The sequence below is a fragment of the Terrapene carolina genome, unplaced genomic scaffold, assembly GCF_002925995.2.
Source record: "Terrapene carolina triunguis isolate 2854851 unplaced genomic scaffold, T_m_triunguis-2.0 Scaffold18, whole genome shotgun sequence".
In the NCBI taxonomy this organism is placed as follows: domain Eukaryota; kingdom Metazoa; phylum Chordata; order Testudines; family Emydidae; genus Terrapene; species Terrapene triunguis.
The window spans coordinates 11,288,700-11,308,522 of NW_020664369.1; positions in this window are offsets into that span (position 1 = coordinate 11,288,700).

A 19,823-nucleotide genomic window follows, 5' to 3' on the forward strand; every position below is an offset into this window, starting at 1 on the left:
CCTAGCCAGTCTGTGGCACAATAGGAATTAAAGCCCTGCCTTCCTAGGCACCAGTTAATACCGTAACCACTGAACCATTCTGTTGCTCTACATGTACTCACAGAGCATATTCTGAAAGCAATGAACAACTTTGCAACTATAAAAATATTTTTGACTGTAGAAAACAAACCATTCACTGCTATTTCATTTGTAATAATAGCAATTAGTCAGATATTTAATTATTTTGAACCTAATTTAACTGAAATATTAATAAGACTGAAGGGGAGATGAAAATTCAGCTGGCTACATGTAGCCAGACCTCCAATATTTCATAAATGCCAACCCTCTACTTTGTCACATCACTTTTTTTGTTCTTCTAATCTAAGTGGTGGTATTTTTGTTGAGGCTGGATTTACAGAAAAGAGGGTAAAAGGTATGTTATATGTTTCTATGGACATGTCAAGATGCATGTATAAGCATATCTTCCAACCAGGCTACTATATATTACCCTATCTGTGAAGCAACTGCCCTTAAAAAGTTTTATTCAGAAGATTCTCCTGTTCTTACCAATTTCCCATTCTGAAATTAAGGAATCTGTCTAAAACTGGTGGAGTCTTTCAAGCCAGTGGAATGTTGTGAGTATATCTATTATTCCTGAATAGTTTCTGCTCCTGGTAATACTGGCGTGAAGTCAGAATAACTCCACTGACATTTACACCAATGTAGCAGAGAGCAGAATTTAGTCCAGCACCTTTATAAAGCCATATTGGGGATAATGGCTTCTGGCCTCTGTGAATAACTGCACTGTTTATGTTTTAAATTAATGGGATTGGCAAACATGTTTCCTATACATGCCTGAAAAATGTAATTGTAATCTACTAAAGTAACAGGTAATATGTCACAGTGACTTGTCAAGAAAAAGGGTTCTGGTGCTTGTACAATAGTATAAATAATGAAACTGTTTTAAATGTCTCTCTTTTCATATATTTATTTATTTATTTATTTTGTTTGCTTTTTTTCCTCCTATTCTCTAACCTTATTCTAAGGGCTTTGGGTTTATAATGATATATACTCATGAAAATTAACTGGTGGAGCATTGACTTTTACTGCAAGCCTGCTAGCAGTATTGCAGCTCAGGGAACCGCAAGATATAGAAAAGAATTACTCAAATTAATTTTCCTTTCCCAGAGGTGCTATATTACCCATTTCTATCACTCGGAGGACAACTCCTTATCTGATAGATTGATATAAAATAATTTATGTTGGGCTATGAGGCAGAGCAGGGCTATACACCCAAGAACAGAATAAATGTTCTTAACAAAATTGTGGCTGCTTGCTGAGACTCTGTTCTCATCTTGGTAATTAGGAGTGTTTATTTTTCTTGCCAGCCTTTAACAATCAATTCTTGAATTATTGCATGAATAAATAAAAAAGTTTCTTTCCCCAATATTTTCTGCATTACTCCTGCAATAACTTCCCCCTATAATTTAATGTTATGAAAGATAGGCTGGCCAATAAACAGAGGAAGCTCCCTGTAGTTTAAATCTGACATTAGTAATCTGTTCTAGAAGAGTTTCTCCAATAGAGGGAGTTCCTATTGTAGCTGGCTATGGTTAAAAGTAAGAGCAACAACTTTTAGGAAAACAAAATAAAACAACAACTAAGGACACAGAAATGAAAGTAATCTTTTACCCAGATCAGAAATCTATATTATATAGAGCCAATTTAGCTTAAATCAAATTAGTTTTAATAATTTAATAAGGCAATGTATGTTTACTAGAAAATCTCATAATTAGGATGACAAAGAAATTGTGGATTTTGCAGTTTTCCTGTTGCTATGTACTTTTTAGTTTTGGCAGGCCCATTAATAGAATAGCTCATTACATGACTTCTTATTGAACGAGTGTCTGGGGACACATGGCAAACATGATACTGTTGTTATTATTATATCATACAGAAGGATATTTTAAAATTTAATGCATACTAGTAACCTTTTTATTTAGTTTTTTGGTACAGTGTGAAACACAAAGTAGGCTAATATTGTTTCTCCCATTCACTCTACTAGCTCTTTTAAGTTTTCATAAAGTCCTTGAAGACTACTGCTTTAGCTGATGGAACTTATAAACACAATAAGCTGTGTACAATTGAGAGGAAGGGAAGTGGGATGTAGTCTGACACCAGAAGAGTTACTTCTGCTTGGATATATATGGGAAGAAGATGGAGATGTCTATAATCTATTCTCTGGCAATGAAAAGGTTACAACTGATGGGGAGTAAATGAGAGTTCCAGTTCTTCTGTCTCCCTTCCTCACAGTTCTATCTGCTTCCTCACCCAGCTTATCTGCACCCCTTTTCCTTTGTTTATCTCCCAACACCCTCAGAACTGGTGACCTGTCTCTTTAAAATAGTTAGAAGTTAAACTGCCTGTAACAGGAACCAATGTCATACAGCTGCCAATGCACCAAACTTCCTGACCAGTATTCTGTGTATGATTAATATGTGTGTTCTCAAAGATTTTTAGGTAATTTTGTTTTAGGTCTCTCAGACACCATGGTTTCTGTTATTTTCCCTTTTAAATAAAGTCATTCAGGGTAAAAGAAGAACAGGGGGATGGAGATTGTACCACTATCTCACCACGGTGTGCAGTGTGTGTGTGGGGGGGAGGTGGAGGAGTCAAGGGTTTCATGTAAAGAGCTGTACACAAGCCGTGCACAGCAAGGAGTTTTTTTGGTCCTCCAATACCCACAAACTATGCTGAATATTCCTGAGTGTTACCTATTGGCATGTTATCCATTAACTATTTACGGGGAAGTGGGTAAAGAGTCTTCCTCTGTAGGAAATGTGCTGCTGTGCTCATTCTCTATCCTCAGGGAGGAAATAAGGTAAGGAACAATGGCTCAGGGAGTGGCAGGCCCTGTCATTGCTAAGGGAAACTCTGAAGAGAAGAGCAGACAGCTGAGCTGAGTGGATTGTATAGGAAACATTGGTTTGGACATTTTCCAGCAAAATAATAATCACAATTTTCAGATTCTCATATCGCTAAAATACCTCCTCAATTAATCTCAGACTATGAAGGAGGGGTGCGTTGTTGCCTACTTTCATGATTTTATCACAAGTTTCACAATATTTGGCCATTTTCTTAAAGCCCCAACTCCTGGAAGCAAGTAATTACCTGGAAATCTAAGCTTTCATTTCAAAGTAAGTTTCTAGCACTCATGGGGGGAGGGATAGCTCAGTGGTTTGAGCATTGGCCTGCTAAACCAAGGGTTGTGAGTTCAATCCTTGAGGGGGCCATTTAGGGATCTGGGGCAAAAATCTGTCTGGGGATTGGTCCTGCTTTGAGCAGGGGGTTGGACTAGATGACCTCCTGAGGTCCTTTCTAACCCTGACATTCTATGGCTGCAGAGAAAGGCCTGAAAATGTGATCTGAGTACACCTCGAAGGCGAGAGATAAATTAACCAAATTGCATATTAAAAAAAACCTCTTCGTTTTTAAACTAATCTCATGATTTTTGTGGTCTGACTCATGATTTTTGAACACTTGAGGTTGGAAGTACTGGAATTGTCAGCCAAGGAGAAGGGGAGCTTCTTTGGAGAAGAAAGATCATCCATATCTTGGTGAGGAAGGAAGGGTCAGACAGACCTTTCCGTCTCTTCTCCCTCGCCCACCCCAATAGTATATATATAACCATATGAGGGATACGAGTTCTGGTCCTCATCTCGTCAGCAACTTCCACAGTCCCTTCCTGTAATGATAAAGATGAGGATCAGAATCCACTGAGGGCCACTTCCATGGAAGACATAATTAACACACATACACTCCTTGAACTTTATACAGTGAGTGCCCCTCCAGCACTGTCTGTGCTAGGACTGCACAGCTCTATGCACAGTGCATGTTCCTGGCTTCTTGTGGCAAAAATGCTTTCTTATGCCAGTGCAGCCAGGAATCAGTTTTGCCCTTTATTTTTAAATATCTTCCTTCCCCACAAAAGGCTTACATCATAGTTAAAATCATAATAAAATACACTATGTTTGCATTCTCTCGATCCCATTAATAATTATTATAATTTGTAAATGATGGTTAATGTTTAACACGTCTATAGTACTTCATATTTCCAGAGTTGTGTACTAATATTGTTTTTATATTGTTTAGGGTTTATACAGCATCATATATATAGATATATATATATAGATATATATATATAAACTAATTTAATTGCTTTCCTTAGGTTGGAGTAGAATCAGGGCTGTGAAATGAACAATCCACTGATTAGTGAAATTGGCAAAGAGTGAGTTTATTCTTTTGTGGTAGTTTCAGTGCACTGTGCAGCATTCTGCCTGAACTTCATACTGAACAGACTGTTTACAAGAGCACTTTGGTCTGGCTGCTACATGTGTATTGAGCAGAGCAGATTATTCCTATGTTTAGTAATTCAGTAGTTCCTTGTACTGTAGGCAGAGAAGGGATTGGAATGGCTAGCAGGTGAACAACAAACTCTCTTTAGAAGGCATCTGGGGTTGTAACTCATCTGGGGACGTGGGGCCTGGTTGGTTAGGTGGGCTCTGAGATTGCCTACTGGCTCAGCCCAGCAGGTGAATGCTTAGTTTAAGGGTCCAGCCAGGGCTTAGGCCTGAAATAGAAGCTGAGGATCAAGACTCATGTTCAATGGCAGATTTTTTAGGCCCTTAGGGGACTTTATCAGAAGAAAGGTAGGTGTCGAGGGACATGATGTGCCTACAAGTTTAGGCAACAGATGAGTGGGAGTTTTGGAGGGTCTGAATTTTGGACTTAAAGTGGTCGTTAGATGGGGAGAGAATTCTTCTTGTATGTCTGTGAGAAGTCTTCTTATATGACTGTGAGGTGTCCAGAAGATTCTTCCATGTTTTATAAATAATAACTAATGGCAAAGATTTTCAAAATTGGGCATCTAAGTTTATGCTCCTAAGGACCAGAATTTTAAAAATATTGATGTGTCTAAAGATACAGATAGTCACATAAAGAAGTAGCACTGATTTCCAAAAGTGCACAGCAACCAGGCCTACCAGCAACTGGAAATCTATCCCATGATAGCCTCACTGGTAGACAAAACTTTCAAGAGCATACATCCTCAATCCACACTGGCTTCCCATCCATTAACAGCTCTATGTAATGGTCCTATTCCGTGGCCTTTTAAGTCTCAGTGTCAGAGAACTTTTACTTTGCATCCCATTGTGGCAGCTCTGGTGGGCATGGATGTTGTGATAATGGAGCAAGATTCATAGGGGCAGGAATCTGGGGCATGGCAATCTCAGAGTAGGATCTGTTGTGACAATTGACACTACAAATTTACCCTAATTGAGTTTAATTGTAAAAAAGTGAGTGTAAATTCACAAAAGGTCACAATAATCTATAATAACAAATGTGGATGGGAATGGGTGTAAGAGAACCAGAGAACCTGGATTAGTCTAAACCAAAAAGGCCACATAGATATAATCCAAGGACAGTTGAAATTATGTTCGTTTAAAAGAGATGATGTGAAGCCGGAAGTTAATGAACCAAAATTGGTGTATCAGATATTAGGCTTAATTGGTGGACAAAGTAACGAGGGAATGGACTAATCCACCCATCTCTCCCTTTTTGGGTCCTTAAAATAAAGAGATTTTGTGCGAAAAGGGTCAAAAACAAACAAAAACAAAAAGAAAGAACTGGAGGCCATTGAACATGAGTCTTGATCCCCCGCTTCTATTTCAGGCCTAAGCCCTGGCAGGATCCTACTGGAGTGAGTTTCACCATTATGGTTTCCATCCCCACCATCTCCTCGGACCCCAGACCTTCTTTGACCTAATCTTGAGGGATGTCCTGACCAGAGCAGTCCAGAGAGAGGGACCCAGATGACATCACCACCACTACCAGCTTCAGCTGAATCCCAAACACCAGCTAGGGTGAAAGGACTTTAGCAACAGCAGTAGCAGCAACTTTAACAACAGCAGGTCAAACTCATCTCAGCGGACTTCTTCTCTTTTCCCCAAAAGGACACTTTTGCAATTTAACAACAGCATCAACAACAACATGTCTAGCTCCTCTCAACTAACTTTTTTTCCACAAAGGACAGTTATTATCATCTTTGATACTGTTTACGAGATTTTCAAACAAGGGTTTTTTGTTCAGACAAAGGGAAAGGGAACAAGAAATGTTAAAATTAATGCCTTACCTAATACTTTACATTGCAAATGCTTTAACTGTTTTTTTTTCTTCTTTTCTGTATCTTTAATAAAAGGTTAAAAAGGTATTTAATGGTGAGTTTGCCATGGTACTAAGAACTCTGAGGTGTTTGTATACCATGCCCCGTACCTTGTTTAATACTGTTGTATTAATTTAGATGGAAAATAGGCACCATACATGTTAACATAACCGAGTTCAATATTAAACAGTCTCATCCAAGGAACTCACTACCAGTGAAGACTAGGTTAAGTACTGTGTCATGCCATTTTTCAGGTAACTAAACTGCAGGAGAGTTCAGGTGTGGAATGGCCAAAGCTATGCTCTGTGGCACAAATTACAGAATTATTTTCTTTTATGAAGAAAGGATTTTATTAAGGGTGGACCAGGGAGGTTGATATTTCTTTATCTAATGAGTTGATGTACCATTAAACTCATGCTGAATGCCAAAGGGACTGGTGTGACAGATATGGCAGGAAATTGCTTTGGGAGACCTTATTGAATTAAGTTTATTTGGGGTTCATTATAGTAAATACAATCCTAGCCCTCATTAATATATAAATAATGTATGTAACCTCTCAAGGGGGCACATGTGAGGCCTGGAGGTTCAAAGGACTATATTGAACAATCTGTCAGACAAGAAAGGGCTTTTGGAACAAAAAGCATTTGTGTTTTTTCCTGAGGTAGATCTAGGTGGAGATGAATGCAAATCACCCTTATCCGCCAGTTATGCGAAAAGCAAGCCTTTTGAAACTACATCCTTAGGAGTGGGCCATTGTCTGTTGATTTCCTGTTACATGAGGCCAAAAGCAAAGGCCCAATCTATATAAAAGAAAGAGTGAACTATTCATGATGGTTGTGGTTCTGAATCTGTAACATTTATAAACTTGCGACCATGGGGAAAACCCAGTTTTGTGTTTTGAAGGACTGACACCTACTAGAGCCCAAGAATGAAGTTGGGGTGATCTCTGGGAAGCGTTTTTGACGTGTGTGTAAGTTATTTTATTTTTTTAATGTTTTTTTTCTATAATACTTTCAAAGCAAGTTCATTTATTTTAAGGTGAAAGAGCTGTGTGGTAACTTATAATTATGGGAATGATGCTGTTTGTAGCCTCTGGAGAGAAAGCAAAGCGCAGATACTGGTAATTTATGTAGTCTGGTTTGCTGGGGATATAACAGTGCAGTTAGGGATCTGTGCAGCCTGGAAAAACCCAGTCAGGAGGGAGAGAGACACAAGAGAGGTGATGACTGAGGTGCTGGAGCTTAGAATGGGTGCCCTCAATGGACCACAGAAGAGGAATACAGGTGCAGTTGCCCTGAACTGTAACAACTGGCACTTTTAAAATATGGATTATAATAATAATGACAATTAACTAATAATAGAAAAATTGTGGCATTTATGCACAAAGACGCATAATTGAAGTCAAGCTTTCAGCCTTATCTTTGCATTTTTATTATTATTATTTGTTTTTTGCTTTCTGCTTCCAGGAAATGCTTTATAGCTGATTTTATATGTAACAAATATACAAAGTTGGGGCTGGTTGACAACAGAGGTGAGATGATGCAGACCCTAATGGCTTCTAGTTTTGATTCTGTATGGTTTATTCCATTTACAAATAATTCAGTGTGCACCAATCTTGACTGTACTTTGGCAATCTGAGAGGTACTTGGATGCGTGCATAAATATCTAACCAGATGTAACAGCCTCTCAAAGGCTGATCATAAACCAAGAAGGATTTTGTTGGAAGTAAAGCGCAGACTCAAAGATGCAAGCTCAAAGATTAGTGTCAAACCAGATAATCTTTGTTAAGGTTTAATAAACTGTAAAATTATGTATTTATTTATTTTGATCAGCTCCTTCAAGATTTATAAATGAAGCTGTCAGTATAAAAGAACATCTGAAAATGTAGGCACAATAAGAAAAAGGGGCCTCTGCTACAGAGTATATATTCCATATAAAAAACATTAGTGTATGTAGTCTGCACATTAATCTGGCAAGTAAAGAGTTAACACTTTCAAAGCAAGCCAGGACAGACTGTCTCAATGGAGAAGCTGTGCAGCCTCCTGATTAGCAATGCTGATTCATTAAGATCAATATACAAACAAGGATTTACCTCATGAATATGGTGGAACAAGATGAAGCCCCACAATAGGGCACTGTTGTCTTGACCAAAGAGAGAAAAAATACACTCTGTGTAAATTCACTTCCCCCCACAAAATCAGTGAAAGAAGAAATGTGCTTGTTCTGAAATGGTAACAAAAGAAGTTGTCAACTGGGGAAAAAAATAATCTGTATAGATGCCTGCTGGAATTCTGATGTGAAATTAACTGCAAAAGGTTTGTATTCTAATCTTTCAGTTGAATCAAACATTATATTTAATATGACAAATGCTCTTGTGGAATCGAAAACAATGTAAGAGTGATTTGGTAAATGCTATAAAATTACTAAAAACTAGATGGAACAGCAGAAGTAATTCAGTAGCTAATTACTCCTTTCAACGTTTAAATTAAGACTGGAAGTAGTAAAATAACTCTGTTTTTCTGAAACACAATTGCTAATTTAATTTCTGATTTTTTTATTGAACCATTTGTCAGCTGTAATTTGAGGTGCTTTTCAGTTTTTAAATACTCATATTTCAGCGAGTGGATAGATGATTCAAAAGTTGACCTCATTTGATTATAAACATAATCATCATAAAGGCTGAGTGATAGTACAGGAAACAGAATAAACTTCAGAATTGTGTTATGAATTCCATAACAACATCTCTACATTCCCATAAAGAATAATGAATCATTTTATGCTTCTCTTAAAACTCGATACATTAAACTCTCAGATTTCAGTAATCTTCATTTACAGTACTGTGTAATAGTTGACATCCTTCATTGTATGACAATGCAATGTCTCCTACTTCTATACACACCCATTTTGAGCCAAGTGCAGAGATGTACTGAACACAGAGCTCCAATCTAGCTAAGAACTTAAATATGTGCATAAATTTAAGCACATAAGTAGTTCAGTTGGCTAATCATGTCATTATCATATCATCATGTGTTTATAAGCCATAGGCCTCAATCCTCCAAAGCATTTAAGCATGTACATAAACTTAGGCATCTGAGAAGTTCCATAATTGTAGTTATGTATATGCTTAAATGCTTTGCTGGATTGGGGTCTATGGTTTAGAAACACATGTGACATGATGGGAAAATATGAGCATTGTTTACTGTTAGTATTAATATAGCAGCTGGCAAATATTATACACAGTGCAAGAACTAATTTTAATGTACTTGTCTTAATTTTCAAAATTCTATGAGTATCATAAATTAGTTGGAATCTTAACAGTTCTGATTAAATTAAAATATTGTGTATTAAAAACATTAATGGATCACAACATAGCAGATATTATTTTCCTATTGCAGGTCAGAACTTTAACACCAAAAATGAAACAAACAAAAAAAGCTAGAACTTCAACATTTTCAACAGTTGATTTTTCTCTCTCATTTCTCATTGTGATCACAAAAACAGAACTCTTTTACCAACAGATACATCTAGTAAGTTAAACTAATTTGCCTGCAGTTCCATCTATACTATAGATATTCTGTATTGAGTCACTCCCAGTTCTCCTTGCTATACAACTGTAGTAGAAATATGCTACTAAATTTACTTTTATTATATTACTTTGATAAAGGGAAGTACCACTTTAAATTATGAGATATGAGACCCAAGCAGTTTTTGACAAGCAACAATTCCCTCCCTTGTATGCTTATTTAAAAACTGCTTAATTTCAATATATGGCTGGGGTCTTATATAATTATGTTCAATTATGAATGCAATATTGTGTGGAATCTTCAGTAACAATTCAGGTCCTGAATGCATAAGAACGGTTATGCTGACAAAACTTGAGCTGTCAATATCCCCAAAACACTTAGGGTCCGATCCAGCAAAACGTTGAGTTCCTGTTGTAAGGTGCTTAGTGCTGCCAGCTTTAGTGGTGATAGATAATTTAGAAATGTATTGATTGAGATCCTGACTCAGCAAAGGACTTAAGCAGGTGCTTAACTTTAAAGATACTTAAAGTAAAACCACTGCTTAAGTGAATTACTGAATTGGGACCTGAATTGGAATGGGAGTTGACGGAGCCTGGCCCCTCAAAGGAGTGGGCCCTAAAAGCTCATTCAGTTTTAAAAATAATTTATTTTTTAAAAAGTCCAATACAAAAAGAACTTTTAATGTCTAAAAGCTAAACCAAATTAAAATCAATAGAATATGATGTTGTTTGGTCATAGAGGAATAACGACAATTCTTGATTGAGTTAATGCACTTGGTCTTTGGCCTAGTGCTTCCCAAAGCTCCAGAAACATGGGCAGCATGTGGGTATTGTGGTACAGATGCACACATTTCTTTGCCATTTATAATTTCATACTCATCCATAATTGAAAAGCCAGAATGTTTAACAATGTTATTTAAACAAATTCATGGTACAGAGTGGGTTTTTTGAGATCGGAAATCTCCAGTTGAGACTTGAGATAAAAGGTAAATGTTAGGCAGCAGCTCAAAGCAATAGTTTTGTGAGGTGAGCGACATAAAATTAAATGAGATTTTAACATGATCTTTCAGCTGGACAACTTCAAATGGCAGGAGGAAAATAAGGAGAGAATTAGGATTTTGGCCAAGTGGCCAAAACTTATTTATAACTTTAAATAACAAACAAGAGAATTTCTAAAGGCAGCCTGTCCTGGCATCAGTGAAAGGGATTAAGTCAATGGGACCCTCAAGTGCTTAAAGTTACTCACATTCTTGAGTGTGTGTGTGGGGGAAAGGGGGCTGTTTATTTGTTTGTATTTTCTGTATTGGGCCAGAGTGCTCAACACCTTGCAGGATTGAGCTTTAATTGGCCAGAGAAACAGTGAGAGTGACTTTATGGCTCTGTGGTTAGGGAACTCACATGGGAAACCCAAGTTCAAATCCCTCCTCCAATGACTTTAATTATTCACACCAGATGGAATAGCATAGTAAGTAGGGCACTCACCCCTAATGTGTGAGATCCAAGCTCAAGTTCTTACAGCATATCAGGCAGAGTTGGGATTTGAACCTGGGTCTTTCACAATCTCTAACCAGTAGGATAAAGGTTACAAGGGTTGTTGTGTTTTGCAAGGCCCAATCTCGGAGGCAGTCTCTGAAAATGCCTAACGGATCAGGCCAAGTGATAGGTGGAGTAATGTGTAGTTTGATGATCCCACTGGGGCTTAGGTGAGAGCTAGGTGCCCAGGTATCAGAACTTTTCTGACAGTGTGCATGGCCACTTGCATAAATGCAGGTGCTTTGGGGACTTTATCAGCAGCAATTTAGGTTCAGAGGGTATTTGGGCAGGGTTAGGTGGATGTTTTGGAGATCTAAATATTGGTTTAGGCACCTAAAGTGATAGTTACACGGCTAATTCCCTTTGTGGATCTATTTTAAGAGATTAAGAATTGAGCTGCCAAGGTTAAACAATGAATCAGTGGAAGAATCAAGAATAAATCTCCAATGTTCCTCTTCTAACCGCTAACAATATTCGTAAGCACAGTAAGGTCTTTTGAATTAATGCAGTACTGGCTACAAGAGTACAGGATCAGCTACTAAAGCATACAGTACTAAAAACTACCATAATCGTGTTAAAATGGCGAAGAACCATAGAATGAATCATTTTCTTTTTACACTGATCAAGGAATCTTATTAGACCAAAGGAAACAGTCTTAGTCCTAAAGCTACTCTTTCTCCCTGTTGTGACATGTGGGACTCCACATTGCCTCTAATTGTGAGCTCAATTGTGAAAAGTGAGTGAAAGTTCATAAAATGTCACAGTAACCTCTAAAACAAATGTTGATGGGAAAAGTGAAAAAGGGAGAGAGAAAGAATTTGTCTGTACAAAAAGGCCTATTATATAACTCAGGACTGTGTCAAGGTCATTGCTGGCAAACCAGAAAAGTAAGGGAGTGAAAATCAATGGACAAAAACTGGTGTGTCAAATAATTAGTTCTTGTTGGTGGACAAAATATCAATGGGATGGGCTATTCCACCCATCACTTTCCCATTGTGGGGACTTTTAAAATGAAAGACTTTGGGAGGAAAATCAAGAAGTGAACACAATAATAGCTGGCTGAAAGATGGATGAACAAGAAAGAGTGAACTTCACAATCCTGGTTGCCACTCCAAAAGTCTCCTGGGACCACTGTGATACCACTGGGTCTTTGCTGTTGTGATCCTGAAATATGTCCTGATCAAACCAGGCCAAAAAGAGAGAGACAGATGATACTGACACCTCCACTGCCTTTGGCTAAAACCTGAACACCATCTGGGATGTTAGACTTTGATGTCCCATTCCCCCACATGCAATTTTTTCTTCCCTATCTTATTTCTTCTCTTTCTTAGCCCTCTCCAGTCACAGAATTTGCCATTCACCTACTCTATTACTTGTAATGTGAAACTTTTTTTGTGTGTGCAAGGACTCTACCCTACAGTGGGACTGGGATCCTGCTGTTATAATAGCAAGAGTGGGATAAAAATTGAACAAACAATGCAGGAGTGGGTGGGAGTGGGAGTAGGTATTGCAGGGTGTGTAGGAGCAGGATTAAAAAAAAATAGTCCTCCTGTGCCATAAGCAACACGAACACCCCAGCCAAATAGCTGCTGATCTTCAGAGCTGGGGGGCAGAAAAGTGGTGGCTTCTGGCCAGGACATCGCCATGTTCAATTCTGCACTGCTTCTGATGGCAGCGCAGCCTTCAGAGCTGGGCAGCCAGAGAGCGGCAGCTGTTGGCTGGGGTGTTCATGTTGTTTGTGGTGTGGGAGGACTATTTTTTAATCCATTTTTTTTAATCCATCCATACCCACTCTATTTTTATCCTGCTCACTCTATAATGGCAGCGGGTCCTGTGGGACCTACAGGATCCCAGTTTCTTTGTGCCCCCTGAACCTCTTGCAGCCCCCCTTCAGTTTGCAGACCACTGATCTAGCAGACTGTCAAAGGTTGTTTCCCCCATACCCTTTATTCTAAAGAGTCTCTGCAGCTAAAGGGAAAGGGAACAATGTATGTTGTTAAAATGAAAGCCTTACTCAATACATAGAATCATAGACTTTAAGGTCAGAAGGGACCATTATAATCATCTAGTCTGACCTCCTGCACAATGCAGGCCACAGAATCTCACCCAGCCACTCCTGTATCAAACCTGTGTCTGAGCCATTGAAGTCCTCAAATCATGGTTTAAAGACTTCAATGTGCAGAGAATCTTCCAGCAAGTGACCCGGGCCCCACGCTGCAGAGGAAGGCGAAAAACCTCCAGGGCCTCTGCCAATCTGCCCCGACCCCAAATATGGCGATCAGCTGAACCCTGAGCACGTGGGCAAGACTCACCAGCCAGACACCCAGGAAAGAATTCTCTGTAATAACTCAGATCCTATCCCATCTAACATCCCATCACAAGCCTATTGGGCATATTTACCACTAATAGTCAAAGACCAATCTCATTATACCATCCCCTCCGTAAGCTTATCAAGCTTAGTCTTGAAGCCAGATATGTCTTTTGCCCCCACTACTCCCCTTGGAAGGCTGTTCCAGAACTTCACTCCTCTGATGGTTAGAAACCTTCATCTAATTTCAAGTCTAAAGTTCCTGATGGCCAGTTTATATCCATTTGTTCTTCTGTCCACATTGGTACTGAGCTTAAATAATTCCTCTCCCTCCCTGGTATTTTCCTCTGATATATTTGTAGAGAGCAATCATATCTCCCCTCAGTCTTCTTTTGGTTAGGCTAAACTAGCCAAGCTCTTTGAGTCTCCTTTCATAAGACAGGTTTTCCATTCCTCGGATCATCCTAGTAGCCCTTCTCTGTACCTGTTCCAGTCTGAATTCATCCTTCTAAAACATGGGAGACCAGAACTGCACACAATATTCCAGATGAGGTCTCACCAGTGCCTTGTATAATGGTACTAATACCTCTTATCTCTACTGGAAATACCTCAGCTGATGCATCCCAAGACCGCATTAGCTTTTTTCACGGCCATATCACATTGGCGGCTCATAGTCATCCTGTAATCAACCAATACTCCGAGGTCCTTCTGCTCCTCTGTTACTTCCAACTGATGCGTCCCCAGTTTATAACAATAATTCTTGTTATTAATCCCTAAATGCATGACCTTGCACTTTTCACTATTAAATTTCATCCTATTACTATGACTCCAGTTTACGAGGTCATCCAGATCTTCCTGTATGATATCCCGGTCCTTCTCTGTACAGGCAATACCTCCCAGCTTTGTGTCATCCGCAAACTTTATTATCACATTCCCACTTTTTGTGCCAAGGTCAGTAATAAAAAGATTAAATAAGATTGGTCCCAAAACCGATCCCTGAGGAACTCCACTAGTAACCTCTCTCCAGCCTGACAGTTCACCTTTCAGTACGACTTGTTCACATTCCAAATTCTTTAACTGCTTTTTCCATCTTTTCTATATCTTTAATAAAGTTTTTAAAAAAAGTTAACATTGTGTTTGCCATGGTACTAAGCAGGCTAAGGTTTCTATACCAAACCCAAACCTTATTTAAAACTGTTTAATGTTGAGCTGTGACTGGGTCATATTAACTCTTTTAACTCTTTGAGCCCATTTATTCCATCAAAATTAATATAACATCCTTCTCTTATTTACTTCAGAGGTTCTACCTAGAGCATCCAAAGCCCCTTTCATCTATCCCTCTTCAACAGATCTAAAGACACAATGCACATGTCCACACAACTATCACTCCTTAATAACTAATTGCTTATCTTCCTCTTCTCTCCTTCACTTTTCCACCTTATCTTAATTCTTCTTCTCTGACCTCTTGTTCATTTAGAAGAAGTTTGTCCACTACAATCTATTTAACCCATAAATGTACACATACCAAATAAAGTAGACTTTTTGGAGGTGTATAACTCTATAGTCAAATATTAGTTCTGCATTTAAATGTGTTAGAAATGCCAAAGAACCTACAAAAATTTAACATTCCCAGACAGCATTCTCTCTGCCCACAACAAAAATTGGCATTGAAGTTCTGTCCTATTGACAGGCCTGAGTGAAATATAGCAGCCAAGTTTATGACAATCAGAATAACTATGCATTATCTTGACGATGGACCTTACCTTGGGACTGCCCATCTGCCCAGTTATTAATCTGATATCTAATGCATTTTATTCATGATTTTTACATTTGGCTGAACAAAAGAATCCCACATAATACATTCAGATTTTACAGATAAAGTAAGGAATGCAATTAAAAGCTTTGTACATTATAAAACCCTTTTTTATTACAGAAATATTTTAAAAATATAAAATAATATGTGAAAATGAGAAATTAAATTTTTACTTAGAGTTGTAAGAAACAAGGTACTGTTTTTCTAAGAACTGAAGGAATTGGGGAGATGTAACTTGGTGAAATAGTTTGGCCATAGTACGTATACTATGTGTTAACTGCATCTTAGTGGATCCATATTTGCTAGTGATCATTTCGTACTACTTCAGTGAAGTCTGTGGGTTCATCTTCTGGTTTGCTGGGACCCCCTATGGGTCACATCTTTCAGGATATTTTTAGCAACCTATCTTATTCCCTATCTATCTCTAAAAATGAAGTGAAGTCAGATGTGCTAACCTTTGGGTGATGAAGTCATTTCAAGTGATCCATAACTATAAAAAGTGCATAGGCTTTTTATAGACGCACTCAAAAAAATAGTTCTATTAGCAAAGCTGACTTTTTTGCTCTCTCTTGTACTTAATAGTTTTCCCTCTTAGGAGGAGCTCATGCAAAATGCATTGACAATCACAGCAAAATGGATCACAACCCCTTAGCCTGGCAAAAAGTAGTTGGGGAAGAGGAGTGGTTGCTTAATGCTTATGACATGTTCTGTTCTGTCAGTGAGCCCCAGAAATGTATAGCTAGGAGAAATAAAACAAAATTGCTAAGCTTAGATATGAACAGCCTTCCTAGAGTTGTGACCTGATATTTCTTTGATCACTTTGACTGTTATATGGGCTTTAAGTCAAAGATCGTCTGGAAGGTAGCCATAATGCTAAGTTTCATATACATGTATCATACTGCATTGACATGAAGATGACACCACAGCTGTTGAAAATTATTGGAAAATCACAGGTTATTTAATGTACATGCTACTTCTTCTTTTTCAAGTATGAAGTGTAGGTTAACTTGATTCTTATGTGCCCAGCTACTTCCAACTTTAAAAATCTGTGAGCGAGAAAAATAAATGTCTAAGTGAAAAGATTACACAGAGCCTTCCAGAATCTAACTCCCATTGTTGTGTTTGGAAGTTAAAAGTGCCCAGCATTTAATAAGATCAAGCCCCGAGGAAGTCTAGCATTAATTTGATAATACTCATGGTTGCAGTTTCTGTAGCCATAAAATATTGTGTAAAGGTTTTGCACAGCTACAGGGTATGTACATTAGGTTTTGAATAAGTATCATTCTGAAAATATATATATATTTAAAACAAGACCAAAGTTATTAGAAAGATGAACAAAATATTAATGGGAAATAAAATCTCAATTTTCTTTGACTTCCATATTGATCAGTATTTAAATGATGGTAATTAATTCTGAACAAACAAAGATGATAAAGAAAAACATATATCACCTCTGGTAACTATACCATCAAAGATTAGTTGTATAAATGAAAGCACATGCTTTACAAAATCCCAACACTGATCTCAAACCTCTTTGAAAATGCTCTTATATGAATATTTCTCTGTCTAGAAGTTGTGCATGTTTCTGCACATCAAGAAAAAGCAACAAATAAAATCACACTATTGGAGCTGCAAAACATAAGGTGTTTCCTCTTCTAGCAGGTGTCCAAATGGGACACGCTTATCTTCTCAGTGTGTAGCCTGAGTGAATGCTTTAGGTAGCCATGGTCAGAGCCTTACCTGACACAAATTGGTGTAGCTCTAGTAACTTCAATGGCGCTACATTGATTAACACTTACTGAGGGTATGTCTACACTACAAAATTAGGTCGGATTTATAGAAGCCGGTTTTATAGAAACCGGTTGTATGCAGCCGATTGTGTGTGTCCCCACATAAAATGCTCTAAGTGCATGAAGTCGGTGGACCGCGTCCACAGTACCGAGGCTAGCGTCGACTTCCAGCCCATTGCACTATGGTACCTATCCCACAGTTCCCGGAGTCTCCGGCGCCCATTGGAATTATGGGTTGATATCGCAATGCCCGAATGATGCAAAGCAGTGCCGCGGGGGGGTTCTGGGTACATTGCATCAGGCCCCTCCCCCGCCGTCACAGCAACGGCAGACAATAGATTCGCGCCTTTTTACCTGGGTTACCTGTGCAGACAACATACCACGCCAAGCATTGAGCCCGCTCAGCTCAGCTCACCGTCACCATATCTCTTCCGGGTGCCGGCAAACGTGGGACTGCATTGCTAAACAGCAGCAGCAGCTTACTGCCTTTTGGCGGTAGACGGTGCAGCATGACTGGTAGCCTTCATTGGCGATCTGGGTGCTGGCAGCTGTGGGGCTGGCAGCCGTAGGGCTGCATTGCACCAGCCCCTTGCCTTTTGGTAGAAGATGGTATATTATGACTGGTATCCGTCGTCGTCGTACTGCAGTGGCTGTCGATCATGGGCACCCGGGCAGACAATGATGGTTATCAGTCGTAGTATGCTATTTTCTGCCACGCGCCCTGTTGGCTCATTGCACGTTAGCACAGTCGTAGTATGCTATTTTCTGCCAAGTGCCCAGTATTGTCTGCTAAGCACCCAGAAGAGGCCGATGGCGATCTGGGTGCTGGCAGACATGGGGCTGGCAGACGTGGGGCTAGATTGCTACACAGCAGCAACCCCTTGCCTTTTGGGCAGAAGATAGTATATTACGACTGGTATCCATCGTTGTCATACTGCAGTGGGTATCAGATGGTGCAATAGACCTGAAGGCTAACTGCCAAGCGCCCAGTATTTGCTGCCAAGCACCCAGAAAATGCCAAGGGCTATCAGTCATGCTGCACCGTCGTCTTAAGATGTAAAAAATAGATTTATTCTGTATTCATTTGCTTCCCCCCTCCCTCCTGCTAAACCCAGGCTTTTGAGTTCAATCTTTGGGGTGGGCCATTCTGTGTGACAATTGTTTGTGTTTCTCCCTGATGCAAAGCCACCTTTCTTGATTTTAATTCCCTGTACCTGTACGCCATGTCGTCACTCGCCCCTCCCTCCCTCCCTCTCTCCTTCCCTCCCTTCTTCCCCTGGTCTGTCAGATACTACTTTCGCGCCTTTTTTCAGACCAGACGCCATAGCCAGCACTGGGATCATGGAGCCCGCTCAGATCACCGTGGCAATTATGAGCACTATGAACACCACGCGCATTGTCCTGGAGTATATGCAGAGCCTCCTGGACATGCCAAAGCAAAACCAGGACCAGCTGAGGAGGAGGCGATTGCAGCGCGGTGACGATAGTGATGAGGAAATTGACATGGACCTCTCACAAGGCACAGGCCCGAGCAATGTGGAAATCATGGTGTTACTGGGGCAGGTTCATGCCGTGGACCGCCGATTCTGGGCCCGGGAAACAAGCACAGACTGGTGGGACCGCATCGTGTTGCAGGTCTGGGACGATGCCCAGTGGCTGCGAAACTTTCGCATGCATAAGGGCACTTTCATGGAACTTTGTGACTTGCTTTCCCCTGCCCTGAAGCGCCAGAATACCAGGATGAGAGCAGCCCTCACAGTGCAGAAGCGAGTGGCGATAGCCCTGTGGAAGCTTGCAACGCCAGACAGCTACCGGTCAGTGGGGAATCAATTTGGAGTGGGCAAATCTACTGTGGGGGCTGCTGTGATCCAAGTTGCCAGGGCAATGAGAGACCTGGTGATATCAAGGGTAGTGACTCTGGGAAACGTGCAGACCATAGTGGATGGCTTTGCTGCAATGGGATTCCCAAACTGTGGTGGGGCGATAGACGGAACCCATATCCCTATCTTGGCACCGGTGCACCAAGCCACCGACTACATAAACCGCAAGGGGTACTTTTCAATGCTGCTGCAAGCCCTGGTGGATCACAAGGGACGTTTCACCGACATCAACGTGGGCTGTCCGGGAAGGGTACATGATGCTCGCGTCTTCAGGCAGTCTCTTCTATTTCGAAAGCTGGAGGAAGGGACTTTCTTCCCGGACCAGAAAATAACCATTGGGGATGTTGAAATGCCTATCGTTATCCTTGGGGACCCAGCCTACCCCTTAATGCCATGGCTCATGAAGCCGTACACAGGCAGCCTGGACAGTAGTCAGGACCTGTTCAACTACAGGCTGAGCAAGTGCCGAATGGTGGTGGAATGTGCATTTGGGTGTTTAAAAGCGCGCTGGCGCAGCTTACTGACTCGCTCAGACCTTAGCGAAAAGAATATCCCCATTGTTATTGCTGCTTGCTGTGCGCTCCACAATATCTGTGAAAGTAAGGGGGAGACATTTATGGCGGGGTGGGAGGTTGAGGCAAATCGCCTGGCCGCTGATTACGCGCAGCCAGACACCAGGGCGGTTAGAGGAGCACAGCAGGGCGCGGTGCGCATCAGAGAAGCGTTGAAAACCAGTTTTGTGACTGGCCAGGCTACGGAGTGAAACTTCTGTTTGTT